The sequence below is a fragment of the Bufo bufo genome, chromosome 5 (genome assembly GCF_905171765.1).
Source record: "Bufo bufo chromosome 5, aBufBuf1.1, whole genome shotgun sequence".
In the NCBI taxonomy this organism is placed as follows: Eukaryota; Metazoa; Chordata; class Amphibia; order Anura; family Bufonidae; genus Bufo; species Bufo bufo.
The window spans coordinates 349,893,515-349,912,059 of NC_053393.1; positions in this window are offsets into that span (position 1 = coordinate 349,893,515).

Below are 18,545 nucleotides of genomic sequence, written 5' to 3' on the forward strand. Positions count from 1 at the left end.
GGATTACGTGCCGTACATAGGCCATGTGATCCTACCTCCGCTTCAACCCACAGTGTACAGTGGTTGCGCCTGCAGAGTCAGGCAGCCTCAGGCACTGTGAGCTGTCTGCCCCTGAGGCTGCCTGACTGTGCAGGTGCAGCCCGCAAACATTGTGGGTTGAAACCGGGCTAGAATCACATGCCCATAATTAGACCAGGGGGCACCAGGTAAAAGTTCATCAAAATGCAATTCTTGTAAGACTCGCCAATGTGGGCGAGAAGAGAAAATAAAATAAAAACATTTAGAGATATTTTAAAATAATTTTTGTTAATGTTATTTTTAATTATCTATGCCAATATCTATAGTTAAAAAATAAAAACATAAACTCTGCAGTCTTTGCACAGGCCACTAAGTCTAATAATAGGTGCCACTTCTTGGTCTGTACAGATCACTTTTCATCATTATCATCACAGGCAGGATTACAATGACAGATATTAGCTATATATTGGTGACACAGGATCCACCATTCACAATAGGTGATGGACACAGCTTATCTACTCCCTCTTGACCGCTACACACGTCACAAAGCCTAACTAGAAAGCTCTACCATTTAAGTCAATATGGCCCCTTCCTGTCCATTGTGTCTATGACTTCCGATGGCTGTTGTGTAGCATATCTCTGAATGCTGTGAACCTCTTCCCATCCGCCTCCATGCATGTACAGTGAAAGTCAGAACTTTAAAGATGGCGCCCGCCCTCAGACTTTTAATCCCTCAGAGGCCATGGTCAATTGCGACCACAGCATCAGAGCGATGAATCCCAGGTGAGCCAAAACAAGGTGTAGGCCCGAATCACAGAACAGGTGCAGATCTTTCCCTTATCCCTGTGTAAGCTTCAATCCTGGTTTTGGCTCACAATCACTGATGGAAATCAAATACTGGGTGAAAGCGGCCTATCAAATAAACTGTCTACATTGCTCAGAGAACTCTGCTTTCATTTTTTGTGGAAAAAAATAAAAGCTGGCTTCTAATATTGCTGATGGGAAACAAGAAGTTTTTGACAATTTTGATAAATCCGGCCCTTACAAATGGTTCAATCCTCCATCAAACACTCATGACTGCTAGTGTGTCACCAGTGTGAGAGCATTTCTAAACCTGTTACCCTTCAGTGGCAGATACAATTGAAGAGGTTGTGTCACTTCAGAAAATAGCAATTATTATGTAGAGAAAATGAATACAAGGCACTTACTAATGTATTGGTATTATCCATATTGCTTTTTTTGCTGGCTTGATTTGTTTTTCCATCACATCATACACTGCTCGTTTCCATGGTTACGACCACCCTGCAATCCATCAGCGTGGCCGTGCTTGCACACTATAGGAAAAAGCACCAGCCTTTGTGCACTCCCACAGTCCTGGACTGCAGGGTGGTCGTAACCATGGAAACGAGCAATGCATAATGTGATGGAAAAATGAATCCAGCCAGCAAAGGAGGCAATATGGATAGTGACAATACATTAGTAAGTGCCGCGTATTAACTTTCTCTACATGATTAATGCCACTTGCTGAAGTGAGACAACCCCTTGAAGATGTTCTAGGACCCTTCACCAATTTTAATGACTGCAGCTGTACAAAGATGTATTGTTTTGTATGAAAAAAAAATTATCAAATGACTTGTATAGTAACCTGCAGGGTAAAATGAATACACAAATTCACATACAGTACATAGTCATAATTAAAGGGAAATCAGGGCATGGCAGGATTCTATAAACATACAGTATATGGTCTATATTTAAACTAATACATCTAATATGCAATTAAACATGAGGAGCTTAGAAAATATATTTTGATCCAAAATTATATTTGCCCATCCACCACAGTAAGCAGTACGGCTAGGTACCTACTCTAATACCCATCACTATGCCGTACATGGACATCAAGGAGAGCAGAACAGGTTAAAGTGAATACGCAGGTGCACATTGTCATAAATAAATTTGACATTTGCCAGTGATGTACTAGCATTCTCTTCTTAGTATGACTTTATCCAATAAAATGATTCTATTTGCTCACCATAACTGACACAATAGCAAATCACGTTGATCAATTATATATAGATGTACATAGAGGAAACCTGGTTATTTCACAATGAATATAGGAAATCCAAATGTAAAAAGTATTTAATTTTCCATCTTTTAGTTATGTTAATGAACCAATAATCTGTTTTGACTATTCAACATGTTTAACTGTTACATGTGATGTTCTTATAAAACTGCACAAATACATTTAAAATGCTTCATATCAGATTTGGTGGTTTGTTTTTCTTCACTTGGTTGTAGGAATTTCATGTATTGTTGGAAGCATAATATGGTAGTCAGATCCTGAAAGAAAAAGAATTCAAACAATCTACGTAGACTTACACTTATGGACATAGTGATATACTTAAAGCGTACCTGAGTTTTTTTTTTTTTATTGCGTAATGGGCTGGCTAGCTCCTTTGTATAATCATAACTATGAAGTAATAGGTCTTTTTGGGCTTCCCTAATGTCTCTTTCAGCCATATTATTCCTCTTCCAGCTGCACAGCTAGATGCATTTCTTTCACAAGCAGGGGTGTCTCCCTTCTGTGGAATCTGCCAGCACTGTACTGCTGTGACGTGTTTTCCCTTACTACCCACTATGTTTGTTCTCTGCTCCGGAGCTCGCAGAACAGAGGGAGAAATCACACAGACACACAGGAGGCTCCTATAAACTTCAAAAGTTGTGTAGAAGCAGTTCTTTCATAAGGCTCAGGTTCCCATCTAGCTCTGACACTCCCCATTTCCTGTGAGCTGTCTTCTATATCTCTATTATTAGGGGCAAATCTTGTCTGACAACAGGCAGTGGACTGCAACAGTTGGAAGTGAGACCCCTAGTGGCCATGACTTTACTGCTTTTTTCAGGGGTATGAAGGCAGATTTTAAATCAATTGATTTAGAAATTTGCTAGTTACATCATTCTCTATTAAATCAAATGAAATTATGTGAAAATACAGTGGCTCTTTAAAAGGTAACATGTTGCGCCCCTTCTTGCACCAAAACTTTCTCTCATTGTATGTTATTTTGCACCAAGATGTTTGCTGGGCATCCCTGGCATAGGAGTCCAGCATATTCATAAGTTCAGTCACCAACTTTTCCTGCATGTTACTTTTCCTACAAGTAAAATTAAGATGATTGACATTCTCCCCTTCTGAATGCGCTGAACAAAATCCGATGCGTGCACCATGCTTGAGTAGCAACGTATGCACAAGTGCCTAATAGATTTCTAAAGCCAAGCAGCGGTGGGTTCCCACAACAATAGGTTACTGCACAGTTGCAGAATTTTAGAGCCTGCTGACAAGAACTGGTAGCAACCAAGGTTGTCAATCAAGGGAAGTTGAGATGGAATTTCCGACACAACCACTAATATGCATATGAAGGTATGGGGTATATTTTAAGGGAAGGAATTATACGGGTTACTACTTTGGGCATCATGACTGCCATAACGGTTTTGATCCTGAAATTGCTGTGACATGTACCCTTTAGGGCAACTGTACACTATGCAGATTACTCATGATTTTTCAGCATGGATTTTCGTGAGGAAAAAATGCAGAGTAATACAGTACCAGCAAAGTGAATGAGATTTGACTTTGCTTTTTTTCTTCCGGGTAGAAATTGATCTGCCATGCGGATTTTCATATCCACGACATGTCAATTTGTTGTGGGTTTTCCTCATAGGCTTTAATTCGGTTGTTAACATAAACAGAAAATCCACAACAAAACCACATTAAATAGTGTGGATTGATGTGCGATTTTTATTGTGGTTTGGGTGCGGATTTCATGCAGGATTTCTGTGCAGGTACCCTAAATATAAAATATACAATAGTAAATTTATAGGTAATGTGAAAACAAACCGTTTCATACTTTGTGTAACTGTGTACATTAGACCAAATGTCTGTAATACTGAAGGGTTAAAAAAAAAAGACCTGTCCTCCCAGAGCCAGAATTTGGGTAGTAGCAGGATCATATACCCAGGCAGTAATAGTAGTTCTCCCTGGCTTTGGAACGCAACATTATCATAGAGGAAAAAGAGGATGAGATTGGTGATTGGATGGCAGTGTGATGGTGTCCCCTCTGTCTTCACTGTCACCTTCTAGGGAGGCACCTTTATTTTCCAAAGAAGAGACACCAAAACCTCACCACGCACTCCGGCAGATATTTTTTGTGGCAGCGGTGAGGCAACACCCAGCAACAATGACAGGTCCTATTGACACACCTACATTGATTGCTTATCCACCTCCTACTCCATGGACATCCTTCTGTCCCCAACAGCAGCAGTTAACCAAAAAGGATATATGGATACCCACTAAGCAATATAAATTAATGTACCAACGCAAAATATAATGAAACCGTACACAATTTTATTTTCATCACATAAATATTCACGATTGACAAAACACAAGGTTAAAAACACAATTAAAAAAAGCATTGGGGCTGGTGGTGCATGATTGGCGGGTCAAGGAATAAAGTGCAAGTGCAAAGTGCGATCAGCAAAAGAGATTTTATTAATCAGCAGTGATGTAGTCACTGATTTGATCTATGTAGGAGAAAAGAAAACTGTATATACACCATCACAGTGTATACCACTGGCACCACTATGTGGCACACAGCATGCATATGATAGTGCAATATAAGAAGAAGCTAAAGACTAGATGAAACTAGTACAAGTCACCAGCAAACTATAATGTCTGCACAGAGGGAAACCAATGAAGACAATATTGCAATATCATATGCATGCTGTGTGCCACATAGTGGCGCCAGTGGTATACACTGTGATGGTGTATATACCGTTTTCTTTTCTCCTACATAGATCAAATCAGTGACTACATCACTGCTGATGAATAAAATCTCTTTTGCTGTTCGCACTTTGCACTTGCACTTTATTCCTTGACCCGCCAATCCTGCACCACCAGCCCCAATGCTTTTTTTAATTGTGTTTTTAACCTTGTGTTTTGTCAATCGTAAATAGTTATGTGATTAAAATAAAATTGTGTATGGTTTCATTATATTTTGCGTTGGTACATTATTTTATATTGCTTAGTGGGCATCCATATATCCTTTTTGGTTAACTATGTTATTATACACTCACCTAAAGAATTATTAGGAACACCATACTAATACGGTGTTGGACCCCCTTTTGCCTTCAGAACTGCCTTAATTCTACGTGGCATTGATTCAACAAGGTGCTGATAGCATTCTTTAGAAATGTTGGCCCATATTGATAGGATAGCATCTTGCAGTTGATGGAGATTTGAGGGATGCACATCCAGGGCACGAAGCTCCCGTTCCACCACATCCCAAAGATGCTCTATTGGGTTGAGATCTGTGACTGTGGGGGCCATTTTAGTACAGTGAACTCATTGTCATGTTCAAGAAACCAATTTGAAATGATTCGAGCTTTGTGACATGGTGCATTATCCTGCTGGAAGTAGCCATCAGAGGATGGATACATGTTCTCATTCTGTTTACGCCAAATTCGGACTCTACCATTTAAATGTCTCAACAGAAATCGAGACTCATCAGACCAGGCAACATTTTTCCAGTCTTCAGCAGTCCAATTTTGGTGAGCTCGTGCAAATTGTAGCCTCTTTTTCCTATTTGTAGTGGAGATGAGTGGTACCCGGTGGGGTCTTCTGCTGTTGTAGCCCATCCGCCTCAAGGTTGTGCGTGTTGTAGCTTCACAAATGCTTTGCTGCATACCTCGGTTGTAACGAGTGGTTATTTCAGTCAACGTTGAATTAGTCGGCCCATTCTCCTCTGACCTCTAGCATCCACAAGGCATTTTTGCCCACAGGACTGCCGCATACTGGATGTTTTTCCCTTTTCACACCATTCTTTGTAAACCCTAGAAATGGTTGTGCGTGAAAATCCCAGTAACTGAGCAGATTGTGAAATACTCAGACCGGCCCGTCTGGCACCAACAACCATGCCACGCTCAAAATTGCTTAAATCACCTTTCTTTCCCATTCTGACATTCAGTTTGGAGATTGTCTTGACCAGGACCACACCCCTAAATGCATTGAAGCAACTGCCATGTGATTGGTTGACTAGATAATTGCATTAATGAGAAATAGAACAGGTGTTCCTAATAATTCTTTAGGTGAGTGTATATGGATCCGTGATATTTACATGGGAATTAGTTTTGGTGTTTCCCAACAGCAGCAGGGCAGAGCTTCACTTCCTTTCTCCAAAAGGGAGTCAAATGTATCATAAGTCATTCTCTAAGAAGAAAAAGAGACTAGATACAGCAAAACCGGATATAAACTATTTTGTTTCACTACAACCAAGGAGGCCTCAGACTGGGACTTTGCATAGCTTTTTTGAGCAGCTAAAATTGCTTGTAATTAGATAATGATTTTTTTCTGCTGCAGCATTACTAGTTTTTATTGCTTGTTACCCCTTTTTTATGGCACAGAGCAGGGGATATGTGGAAGCACCCACCATTCACCACATAGCGCTCATTGAGCGCTATGCACCGAGCAAAGGACCAAGCAGTAATAAACCGTTCTGTCTTCTCCTTGGGTCCCTTACAGTTTTAGACCCAATCTGCTAAATCCTCCTGAAAGCACTATTGTCCCTTGACAACCCCTTCTCCACTGGCAGCAGCATTCTCCCCTGACCACCTATCCTCCTGTCAGCAATATTGTCCCCATATGTCTTACCTCTCTTTTGGACTTGTAGGATAGGAGCAGTAAGACTGGAGTTGGAGGGAAAGAGCACCTCCTGCAGCTCTAGTAGAAGCTAAAATGGATTGGGTAAAAGGAGGCACAACGTCACTGTTCACATGTTGCCGTTGGTCACGTGGCTCTAGGCTACATTGATAACGTACAGTATGTAAGCACTTCCTTTAGCCTAAATGCACCTGTGTGGGTTAGGGTTAGGGATTAGGGGTTGGTGAGTTATGGCTAATGGATTTAGGGTTAGAGCGTTTAAGATTAGAATTAGTGAGTTGGGGTCAGTGGGTTTCAGGTTAGGATTAATGGGTCCCTAGATTTCTGACTCCAGAGGGAGGCCCTCCCTTTAACCACTCCATTCGGTAAAAGCTAGTGGGTACAAGGAGGTGTGACACCACAGGTGACAGGTTGCAGATGGTCACGTGTATTATACCTTATATCTCACATTTCAGTATACTATTATACACTGATATATATATATATATATATATATATATATATATATCTTATCTGTACCCACTGCATCTATTATACCATATAAAACATGCATTGTGTTCAGATATATAGTATTTACAGAAGTGTACTGATCTGTGAGGTACAAGTTATAATAGTTGCAGTGGTTACAGATATTTCAGTACACTGTTGTATACAGTATACTATATACAGTGGATATAAAAAGTCTAGGTTTCTGTGATGTAAAAAAATGAGACAAAGATAAATAATTTCAGAACTTTTTCCACCTTTAATGTGACCTATAAACTGTACAACTCAATTGAAAAACAAACTGAAATCTTTTAGGTAGAGGGAAGAAAAAATATAAAAAATAAAATAATATGGTTGCATAAGTGTGCACACCCTTAAACTAATACTTTGTTGAAGCACCTTTTGATTTTATTACAGCACTCAGTCTTTTTGAGTATGAGTCTATCAGCATGGCACATTTTGACTTGGCAAGATTTTCCCACTCTTCTTTGCAAAAACACTCCAAATCTGTCAGATTGCGAGGGCATCTCCTGTGCACAGCCCTCTTCAGATCACCCCACAGATTTTCAATTGGATTTAGGTCTGGGCTCTAGCTGGGCAATTCCAAAACTTTAATCCTCTTCTGGTGAAGCCACTCCTTTGTTTATTTGGATGTATGCTTTGGGTCGTTGTCATGCTGAAAGATGAAGTTCCTCTTCATGTTCAGCTGTCTAGCAGAAGCCTGAAGGTTTTGTGCCAATATTGACTGGTATTTGGAACTGTTCATAATTCCCTCTACCTTAACTAAGGCACCAGTTCCAGCTGAAGAAAAACAGCCCCAAAGCATGATGCTGCCACCACCATGCTTCACTGTGGGTAGGATGTGCAGTGTTGTTTTTGCGCCAAACATATCTTTAGGAATTATGGCCAAAAAGTTCAACCTTGGTTTCATCAAACCATAACACCTTTTCCCACATGCTTTTGGGAGACTTGAGATGTATTTTTGCAAAATGTAGCCTGGCTTGGATGTTTTTCTTTGTAAGAAAAGGCTTTCGTCTTGCCACTCTACCCAATAGCCGAGACATATGAAGAATACGGGAGATTGTTGTCACATGTACCACACAGCCAGTACTTGCCAGATATTCCTGCAGCACCTTTAATGTTGCTGTAGGCCTCTTGGTAGCCTCCCAGACCAGTTTTCTTCTCGTCTTTTCATCAATTTTGGAGGGACGTCCAGTTCTTGGTAATGTCAGTGTAGTGCCATATTTTCTTCACTACGTATTTTCTCCACTTGATGTCTTCACTGTGTTCCATGGTATATTTAATGCCTTGAAAATTCTTTTGTACCCTTCTCCTGACTGATACCTTCTAACAATGAGATCCCTCTGATGCTTTGGAAGCTCTCTGTGGACCATGGCTTTTGCTGTGGGATGCGACTAAGAAAATTTCAGGAAAGACCAACTTGAGCAGCTGAACTTTATTTGGGATTAATCAGAGGCACTTTAAATGATGGCAGGTGTATGCTGACTCCTATTTAATATGATTTTGAATGTGATTGCTTAATTATGAACACAGCTACATCCCCAGTTATAAGAGGGTGTGCACACTTATACAACCACATTATTATTATTATTTTTTTTGTTTTCTTCCCTCCACCTAAAAGATTTCAGTTTGTTTTTCAATTGAGTGGTACAGTTTATAGGTCACATTAAAGGTGGAAAAAGTTCTGAAATTATTTATCTTTGTCTCATTTTTTTTACAGCACAGAAACCTGACATTTTAACAGGGGTGTGTAGACTTTTTATATCCACTGTATCTATTTCCACTGCATCTATTATACCTTGTACCTCACATATCAGCACACTGCTGAATGTACTGTATGTCCGTACCCACTGCATCTATTATACCTCATACTTGAGTTATCAGGACATTGCTGCATATGCTATATGTCAGGTACCAGGTTCAACAGTATAATAGATGCAGTGGGTACAGATATGTGTGGACAGTTATACATTATGGTGACTGTGTGAGGTACATGAGGTATTAAGGGTTGTAGTTAAGGTTAGGGTTACTATTAGGATTAGTATTTGAGTTTCGGGTTAGGGTTAGTATTAGTTTTAGGGTTAGTACTAGGGTTAGGGCACATGAAGAGAAAGGAGGAGGAAGTCCTCTTATCCACTCCGTTCTAGTCTAGACCCTTCAGTTCTTCCATATTCAAGGTGTGAGGGACCTTTGATGGTGTCATTACAGGTCCTGAACTGCACCCTCTGAATCTAGGAACTACAATTAGTTTTTTTTACTCAGTTCATCTTAGGTCCTTTAGCTTTCTAAGGCTCTAAACTGCACAAATAATTTAGGGTTCGCATCATCAGTGCAATTAAGGCCCCCTGGGAGTTTGGCACTCGGGCGACCACCCCCTGCCACCCCAACCCACTCTACACCACTTGTTGCCAGTGGAATTTACACTCCATTTTTATATTTTTCTAGGGGAAATAAAGTAATCCATTTTCAAATATTACTTTCTAAAATTGATAGGGAAGGTATATTTTTTTGTTTGGTTGTATTGTTTTGGTGAATTTGATTTTTGCCACATATACACCTCCACTTTCTAGCTCCATGGTTTAATGTAGCTTTATCAGTTTGGGGTTGATAAGGGATGTGGGCCTATAATTGGTCAATGGGAATTTTAATATGTTGATGGGTTATAATTTTGATAGATGGTGAAGAGTTTAGCTGAAGAATAATTGGGTAGACTCTACTCTCTGTAGGTTGTTAGCTTATCTAGGTCGATGTATGGAGGATTGTGCACCCGAAGAGATTGATATATGCATATTGATATCCTGGTAACAGATCAACAGGGAGCCCGCTTGATAAAACAAGATCTGTTTAGCTAGAGAGGGTTTCAGACCATAGTCAATTAGTGGTGGACTTGGGGATTGGCTAAGGGAAAATCATAATGAAAGTTATACTTAATTTGTTGTGTTTGGATAAAGCAAATGAGTAAAAGCTAATTTGATGTGTTTTTTGGCAGCTAATGAGGGAACAGCAAGGGTGCATATTGTCTGGGATGCAGCAAAGGCCTTTCTTAGGGGAAGTTTCAGGGACTCAATAGAGGTATAGGAAATAAGTCTAAAAAGCTTGAGGACTCTCTGTGGGAAAAGGTTCAAAGGGCTAAGATATCATATCTGAGTGATCAATCCAATTGAAATAAAGAGACATTGGAATGAACTTCAAGCATCCTATAATACTTTTATTCAGGATAAAATGTAAAATGTGCAAAGAAAGTTTTTTGGAAATAAGAGTGGTCTGGACTTGCTTCTGCATCCATGGTTGATACTCAGCAGAAATCACCAGGTAATGCTACTATTCAGTTAAAGGGTTAATTATTTTAACATATTACATATATTACAGTATAAATATATTACATATTATATATTACAACAATTCTCTCAACAAGTCCCTGTATGCCTTTAAGGTGAAATATGCAAATACTGAGGGATCAAAGGCTGCAATTGGATGCCCCGATTCCAACAAGGGAGGTTAAGTCAAGCACTGGAGAGAATGTCAAGGGGTAAAACCCCTGGGTTGGATAGAATCCCTCTGGAGATATATAGGGAGTTTTAGGAGATACTCCTTCTTCCTCTGCTACAAATGTTTAATGTGTCTCTAGAGAATGTTTTTTTTACCCAGGAATGTTGGACTACTATAGGTCAATTTCTTTATTAAATGTTGTACTAAATTCCTTGCAAAGGTTTTGGTGGGGAGGTTGAAACTACTTGAAACACAAAGACCAATATGACTTTATGTCTGGCAAGTCAGTAATAACTTGAGAGTTCTTCTTTGGAATCCTCAGGTAAATCCCTCCAATATTGGGCTGTTATTGGACGGTTAATTCATGAGATGAGCGAATTTAAAAAAAATTCGATTTGGCTGGTTCACTGAATTTTTCGAAAAAATTTGGTTTGATCCAAATTTATTTGTGGCAAATCGTGTTAAAAACTGCTATTTCCTAGCTGCAGAGAGCCTTTATAGTGGTGTAGAACACTGTGCCTTGCAGTAACACACATAGGGAGTCTGCTATGGTAGTGAAACAATACTGTAAGTCAGTATGACATGCAGATGACAGGCGTCGCTCTTAGAATCACTGCACACTTCACTTATTACAGGTCAATGTTAGCGTCAAGAAGAAGCTCACTCCTTTTACACTGTCGCCAGCTGATTACACATAGATGTCTACAGAACCTGTTCTGTTAAACGCTTATACAAGTAGAGCCCCCCCCCCCCCCCCCCCGACAGCAGTAAGTTTGTGTTGACGTCACTGATTATTTTGCCCTTTCTCTGATCCGTCAGAACAATAACCCCCAAAAAACTGATCTTGTCTGCCTTCACTCGGTCAACATTTGGTCATTAATCCATCAGTATTGCTAAATAAACAGGAGTGGACCCAAAACAGAGATGACACGTCAATGGAATATTTGCATGTCTTCTGTGTTTTGTACCTACCCCTGCTTTTGGCTACCAAATCTTAAGCCAATTCTGATGCAAAATAGGGACCATGTTATGCAGGCTTTACAGCTGTTACATAGACAGGATTCGTTGTGCCTCTCATTTTTCCTTCCTTCTGACAGATCAGAAGAAGAGTCAAATAAATGATGATGTCAGCCAGGCCGAAAGGCAAAATAGTGGCCCAGTAATGAAGTGGGGAGGGTGAGAACAGCATGAGAAGTCCACAGAGTAGCCCTATGACATAGTGGTGAGGTGGAAGCAGCATGAGGAGACCACAGAGTGGCCCAATGACAGAGACTGCAGGTGGCAGCAGCATCAAAAGGAGGCCACAGAGTGGTACAATGACAGTGTGAAGGTAGCAGCAGCATCAGGAGGCCACAGAGTGGAACAATGACAGTGTGGAGGTGGTGGCAGCAGCATCAGGAGGAGGCCACAGGGTGGCACAATGACAGTGTGGAGGTGGCAGCAGCATCAGGAGACTACAGAGTGGCAAGGTGACATAGTGTGGAGGTGGCAACAGAATCAGTAGACTACAGAGTAGCAAAGTGACATAGTGTGGAGGTGGCAGCAGCATCAGGAGACCACAGAGTGGCAAGGTGACATAGTGTGGAGGTGACAGCAGCATGAGGAGACCACAAAGTGGCAAGGTGACATAGTAGGGAGGTGGCAGCAGCATCAGGAAACCACAGATGGGCAAGGTGACATAGTGTGGAGGTGGCAGCAGCATCAGGAGACCACAGAGTGGCAAGGTGACATAGTGTGGAGGTGGCAGCAGCATCAGGAGACCACAGAGTGACCTGTGACAGAGTGGGGAGGTGGGTGGCAATAACAGTACCAGCTGAAGATGGTGGGTGAAAGAAGGAGCACTTGGCATCAGGTGGGTGGCAGCATCAGAATAGTAGCTGAGGCAGGTAGCCAGAAGAAACCTGTCTCTTTTGTCAAAGTGTTGGTGTGGCACCATGGATAATCTAGTCTGATGCATCAGGCATTGGTGGGTGGAAATCCTGGCTGATCCACGCCTGATTCATCTTGACAAAGGTAAGTCTCTCCACATTTTGTCAAGTTCCTCTTGGGGTAACTATGGCCCCCGCCGCACTAAACACCCGCTCTGATGCCACACTACTGGCCGGGCAGGACAGCTTTTCCTAGGCAAACTCTGCCAGTTGCGGCCACAAATCCAGTTTAGCTGCCCAGTAGTTCAGCGGATCTTCAATGTGTTGTGGCAGGGTGCTGTCCAAGTATGCCACCACCCTCAGGTCCTGCTCCAGGTGGCCCAATGACAGAGACTGCAGGTGGCAGCAGCATCAGAAGGAGGCCACAGAGTGGCACAATGACAGTGTGAAGGTGGCAGCAGCATCAGGAGGCCACAGAGTGGAACAATGACAGTGTGGAGGTGGTGGCAGCAGCATCAGGAGGAGGCCACAGGGTGGCACAATGACAGTGTGGAGGTGGTGGCAGCATCAGGAGGCCACAGGGTGGCACAATGAAAGAGTCTGGAGGCGGCGGCAGCAACAGCATCAGGAGGAGGCCACAGGGTGGCACAATGACAGTGTGTAGGTGGCAGTAGCAGCATGAGGAGACTACAGAGTGGCACAATGACAGAATGTGAAGGTGGCAGCAGGATCATCAGGAGGCCACAGAGTGGCACAATGAAAGAGTGTGGAGGTGGCGGCAGCAGCATCAGAAGGAGGCCACAGGGTGGCACAATGACAGTGTGGCGGTGCCAGCAGCATCAGGAGACTACAGAGTGGCAAGTTGACATAGTGTGGAGGTGGCAACAGAATCAGGAGACTACAGAGTAGCAAAGTGACATAGTGTGGAGGTGGCAGCAGCATCAGGAGACCACAGAGTGGCAAGGTGACATAGTGTGGAGGTGACAGTAGCATGAGGAGACCACAAAGTGGCAAGGTGACATAGTAGGGAGGTGGCAGCAGCATCAGGAGACCACAGATGGGCAAGGTGACATAGTGTGGAGGTGGCAGCAGCATCAGGAGACCACAGAGTGGCAAGGTGACATAGTGTGGAGGTGGCAGCAGCATCAGGAGACCACAGAGTGACCTGTGACAGAGTGGGGAGGTGGGTGGCAATAACAGTACCAGCTGAATATGGTGGGTGAAAGAAGGAGCACTTGGCATCAGGTGGGTCGCAGCATCAGAATAGTAGCTGAGGCAGGCAGCCAGAAGAAACCTGTCTCTTTTGTCAAAGTGTTTGTGTGGCACCATGGATAATCTAGTCTGATGCATCAGGCATTGGTGGGTGGAAATCCTGGCTGATCCACGCCTGATTCATCTTGACAAAGGCCAGTCTCTCCACATTTTGGCAAGTTCCTCTTGGGGTAACTATGGCCCCCGCCGCACTAAACACCCGCTCTGATGCCACACTACTGGCCGGGCAGGACAGCTTTTCCTAGGCAAACTCTGCCAGTTGCGGCCACAAATCCAGTTTAGCTGCCCAGTAGTTCAGCGGATCTTCAATGTGTTGTGGCAGGGTGCTGTCCAAGTATGCCACCACAATCAGGTCCTGCTCCAGGTCTAACTGCTGCTGCTGGTGATTAGTTTCTTCACTAGGCGGGTGAAGAAAGCTGCTCATCAGCGACTCTAGACTCCAGTTGCTTCTGATGGAGCTGGAACTGCTCCTACACCCCCCCCCCACCCTGCCACAGCAGCCGTGGCAGAGGAACATGAGCTCAGAGGGCCCCCCCGGTCAGACCTGCGAGAGTATGGACAATGGCGCAGATAGGCAGCGGCCAACTGACTACATAGGATGTCTCTATAGTAGTTCAGTTTGTCCTCCCTCTCAGTGGGTGTAAAAAAGCCCCTATTTTGGACCGGTAGCGAGGTCCAACAAGACGGAGAGCCAGAAGTCATCCCTCTGCCAAATGGTGACAATTCGGCTGTCACTACGCAAGCAAGTGAGCATGCATCGGGCCATTTGTGCAAGCGACTCGGCGGGACTCACTGCCTCCATCTCCACTGCATACTGCCACGATGTGTCTGGGTCCTCTGCCTCTTCTTCCTCATCGCCCTGAAGCTTCTCTGGCTGCTCCTCCTCTCGTGTCACCTGTGTAAAAAAAACACCCATTTCGCTACACATTGCTTGTACTCCAATGTCCTCCTTCCGTTCAGCCCCCATATGGCTCATGTGGCCGTGAGATCTAGGCGCTACGTCTCCAGTCCCCTGACCAGCCAGATTTACCAGCATCCAGAACTTGAAGCAGTGGAATGACGTTGTTCATCCCGTAGTCCTGTCGACTGACAAATAATGTGGCCTCCTTAAAAGGCCTGAGCAAACAGCAGGTGTCACGCATAAGCTGCCACTGGCTGACATCGAAGCTACACAGGGGAGTACTCCTGTCCGCTTGGATCATCAAAAAATCGTTAATGGCCTTTCTCTGTTCGTATAGTCATTCCAACATATTGAGGGTGGAAACGTCACATATCAGTCTATGTTGGGGGATGCCGTTCTGCTGCTGCAGCTCAAGGATTGTGTGCTTTGGGGTGTATGAGTGGCTGAAGTGCATGCAAAGTTTCCTGGCCATTTTTAGGATGGCTTTCAGATGGGTGGAAGACTTCAGGAACCGCTTGACAACCAGATTGAACATGTATGCCTTGCAGGGCGCATGGCTCAGCCCTTTTTGACGCAGCGCTGACACCATGTTCGTGACACCCGTTGTCAGTCACTATGGTTCCGATTTTGAGTTGTTGTGGAGAAAGGATTAAATTTCTTGATGAAGGACACGGAGCAGTTTCTCCCCTGTGTGACTCCGTTCGCCCAGGCAAACGAGGTGCAGAACAGCATGATACCGCCGTGCCATGCACATGTGATATGCTGGAGGGACACTGTGACTTGTCCCTGCAGTGAAAGCTGAGATCACAATGGAGGATGAGGAGGCAGAGGCGGACATTGTCGCAGGACCAATGGCGTGAGAACATGGATGCAAAAGCGGCGTCATCTGGCTAAGTTGCTGGTGTGGCTGTGCAGGAACCACATTCACCCAGTGGGCCGTAAAGGACATGTATTGTCCCTGATCGTAGTTACAGCATCACACGTCGGCGCTGCCGTGCACTTTGGCAGACACCGACAGGCTCAAGGACTGGCCCACCTTCTGTTCTACATACGTGGGCTGGTGCTGCCATTTTGGCAAATAAATGACAGCTTGGGATGGGACTACACCTCAGCTCGGCACAAGCCATCAGTTTTCTGAAAGGTGCAGAGTCCACCACTTAGAAAGGGAGGGACTGCAGCACCAGCAACTTTGACAGGAGCATGTTCAGCTTCTGCGCCGTTGGATGAGTGCACGCATACTGTTGTCTCTTGGCAATCGCTTCGGTGATCGATTGCTGACGGAATGACTGATGAGGAAAAGGAGGAGGAGCAGGAGCATCAGGACCAGCAGATGATGGGAAGGACAGACAGCTTTCTTTGGCTAAGGTGGTGGAGCCTTGACTGCCTGAAATCGGGTGCGTGCCACTGGGTGATGTAGCGGTTGCTGCGGCAGGCTGGACCACCACATCGGAGCCACGGTTCTCACAGGCCACTTCATGGTGACGCTGCATATGTTGACGCAGGGCCGTGGTGCCAACATTGGCACCCTGGCCATACTTTACCTTCCGCCCACAGATTCTACAAATGGCCATGTTCACCTCCTCCGGCGGCTTAACAAAAAACTGCCACAGCGCTGAGTCGGTGATTTTACCCCCAACATTCCGCACTGAATGACTGCTACCGCTGCTGCTTCTGTGAAACCCTGCACCACTACTTTCCGGGAAGGTAGGCTCCTGTGAAGCGGGTGGTCTACCCTGGACACATTTGGCTCCCAACCTCCCACTGCTGCCACCCTGCTGACTCCCGGGCCACGCTAGCGACTTGCTGGCTCTGCCACTGCCTCACGGGCAAGCTGCCACCCTCTTTTCCTGATGATGATGAAGCTCCTAATTCACCCGGCTCCCAAGTGCGATCAGCTACATCATCATCATAGAGTACTGTCTGCACGTCACTGATGTCCTCCTCAACGGTCTCTGGGTCAGGTGCCTGACCGCTCGCAACACAAGCTCCCACGCCACTCTCCTCATCACTACTTGCCCGCCTACCGGAGGAAGTGGCGGATGTCTCCTCCACATCTTGGCTGGCCAGTAGCTGCTGACTGTCTTCTAGTAGCTCATCCTTGCTGTATAGTGGAGCTGAGCCCACAGCATATAATACTTGTCTGGCTGAGGGAACAGAAAAGGACAGAGGCAGGTTGAGGACAGGTGAGGGCACAGGGTCTGCTCCCAGGCCATGCCAACTAAGGGTTGTGTCTGACGAACCCACCGACTCTTGGCTGGGGGTGTCTGATGTCAATTGGGACGAACTGGATGACCGAGTCAACCATTCAAGAACCTCTGAGTTGCTGGTCAAGACACGACCGCTAGATGACACCAGGAGCTCAGGCCTCTCGCTGCGACGCCTGCTGCCACACCCCCTTACTCTGCTGCGACGTGTGCCTGCGCCAGAAACATTTAGGCCTCTGCGACACATCTCTGTCTGACATACTGTTACATCAAATAAATAAATTAATAAGGGCATTAAAACACCTAAAAAAGTCTGTAATTTTCTCACTTCCCCACACAACGGCAAATACTTTTTTTTTTGTGCCACTGATACACACCAAAAAGGTCTTTAGAACATATAACTGCACCACTGAACGGCAAATAATATATATTTTTTTGCCACTAATACACGCCAAAAAGGGCTTTAGAACATATAACTGCACCGCTAAATAGCAAATACATATTTTTTTTGCCACTAATACACGCTAAAAAGGGCTTTAGAACATATAACTGCACTGCTAAACAGCAAATAATATATATTTTTTTGCCACTAATACACACCAAAAAGGGCTTTAGAACATATAACTGCACCGCTAAACAGAACATAATAGATATTTTTTTGCCACTAATACATGCCAAAAAGGGGCTTTAGAACATATAACTGCACTGCTGAATGGCAAATAGAAACCATAGAAACATAGGATTTGTCGGCAGATAAGAACCATTTGGCCCATCTAGTCTGCCCAATATACTGAATACTATGAATAGCCCTTGGCCATATCTTATATGAAGGATGGCCTTATGCCTATCCCATGCATGCTTAAACTCCTTCACTGTATTTGCAGCTACCACTTCTGCAGGAAGGCTATTCCATGCATCCACTACTCTCTCAGTAAAGTAATACTTCCTGATATTACTTTTAAACCTTTGCCCCTCTAATTTAAAACTATGTCCTCTTGTAGCAGTTTTTCTTCTTTTAAATATTCTCTCCTCTTTTACCTTGTTGATTCCCTTTATGTATTTAAAAGTTTCTATCATATCCCCTCTGTCTTGTCTTTCTTCCAAGCTATACATGTTAAGGTCCTTTAATCTTTCCTGGTAAGTTTTATCCTGCAATCCATGTACTTAGTTTAGTAGCTCTTCTCTGAACTCTCTCCAAAGTATCAATATCCTTCTGGAGATATGGTCTCCAGTACTGCACACAATACTCCAAATGAGGTCTCACTAGTGCTCTGTAGAGCGGCATGAGCACCTCCCTCTTTCTACTGTTAATGCCTCTCCCTATACACCCAAGCATTCTGCTAGTATTTCCTGCTGCTCTATGACATTGTCTGCCTACCTTTAAGTCTTCTGAAATAATGACCCCTAAATCCCTTTCCTCAGATACTGAGGTTAGGACTGTATCACTGATTTTATATTCTATTTATATGCATTATCTTGCACTTATCAACATTAAATTTTAGTTGCCAGATTTTTGACCATTCCTCTAGTTTTCCTAAATCCTTTTCCATTTGGTTTATCCCTCCAGGAACATCACCCCTGTT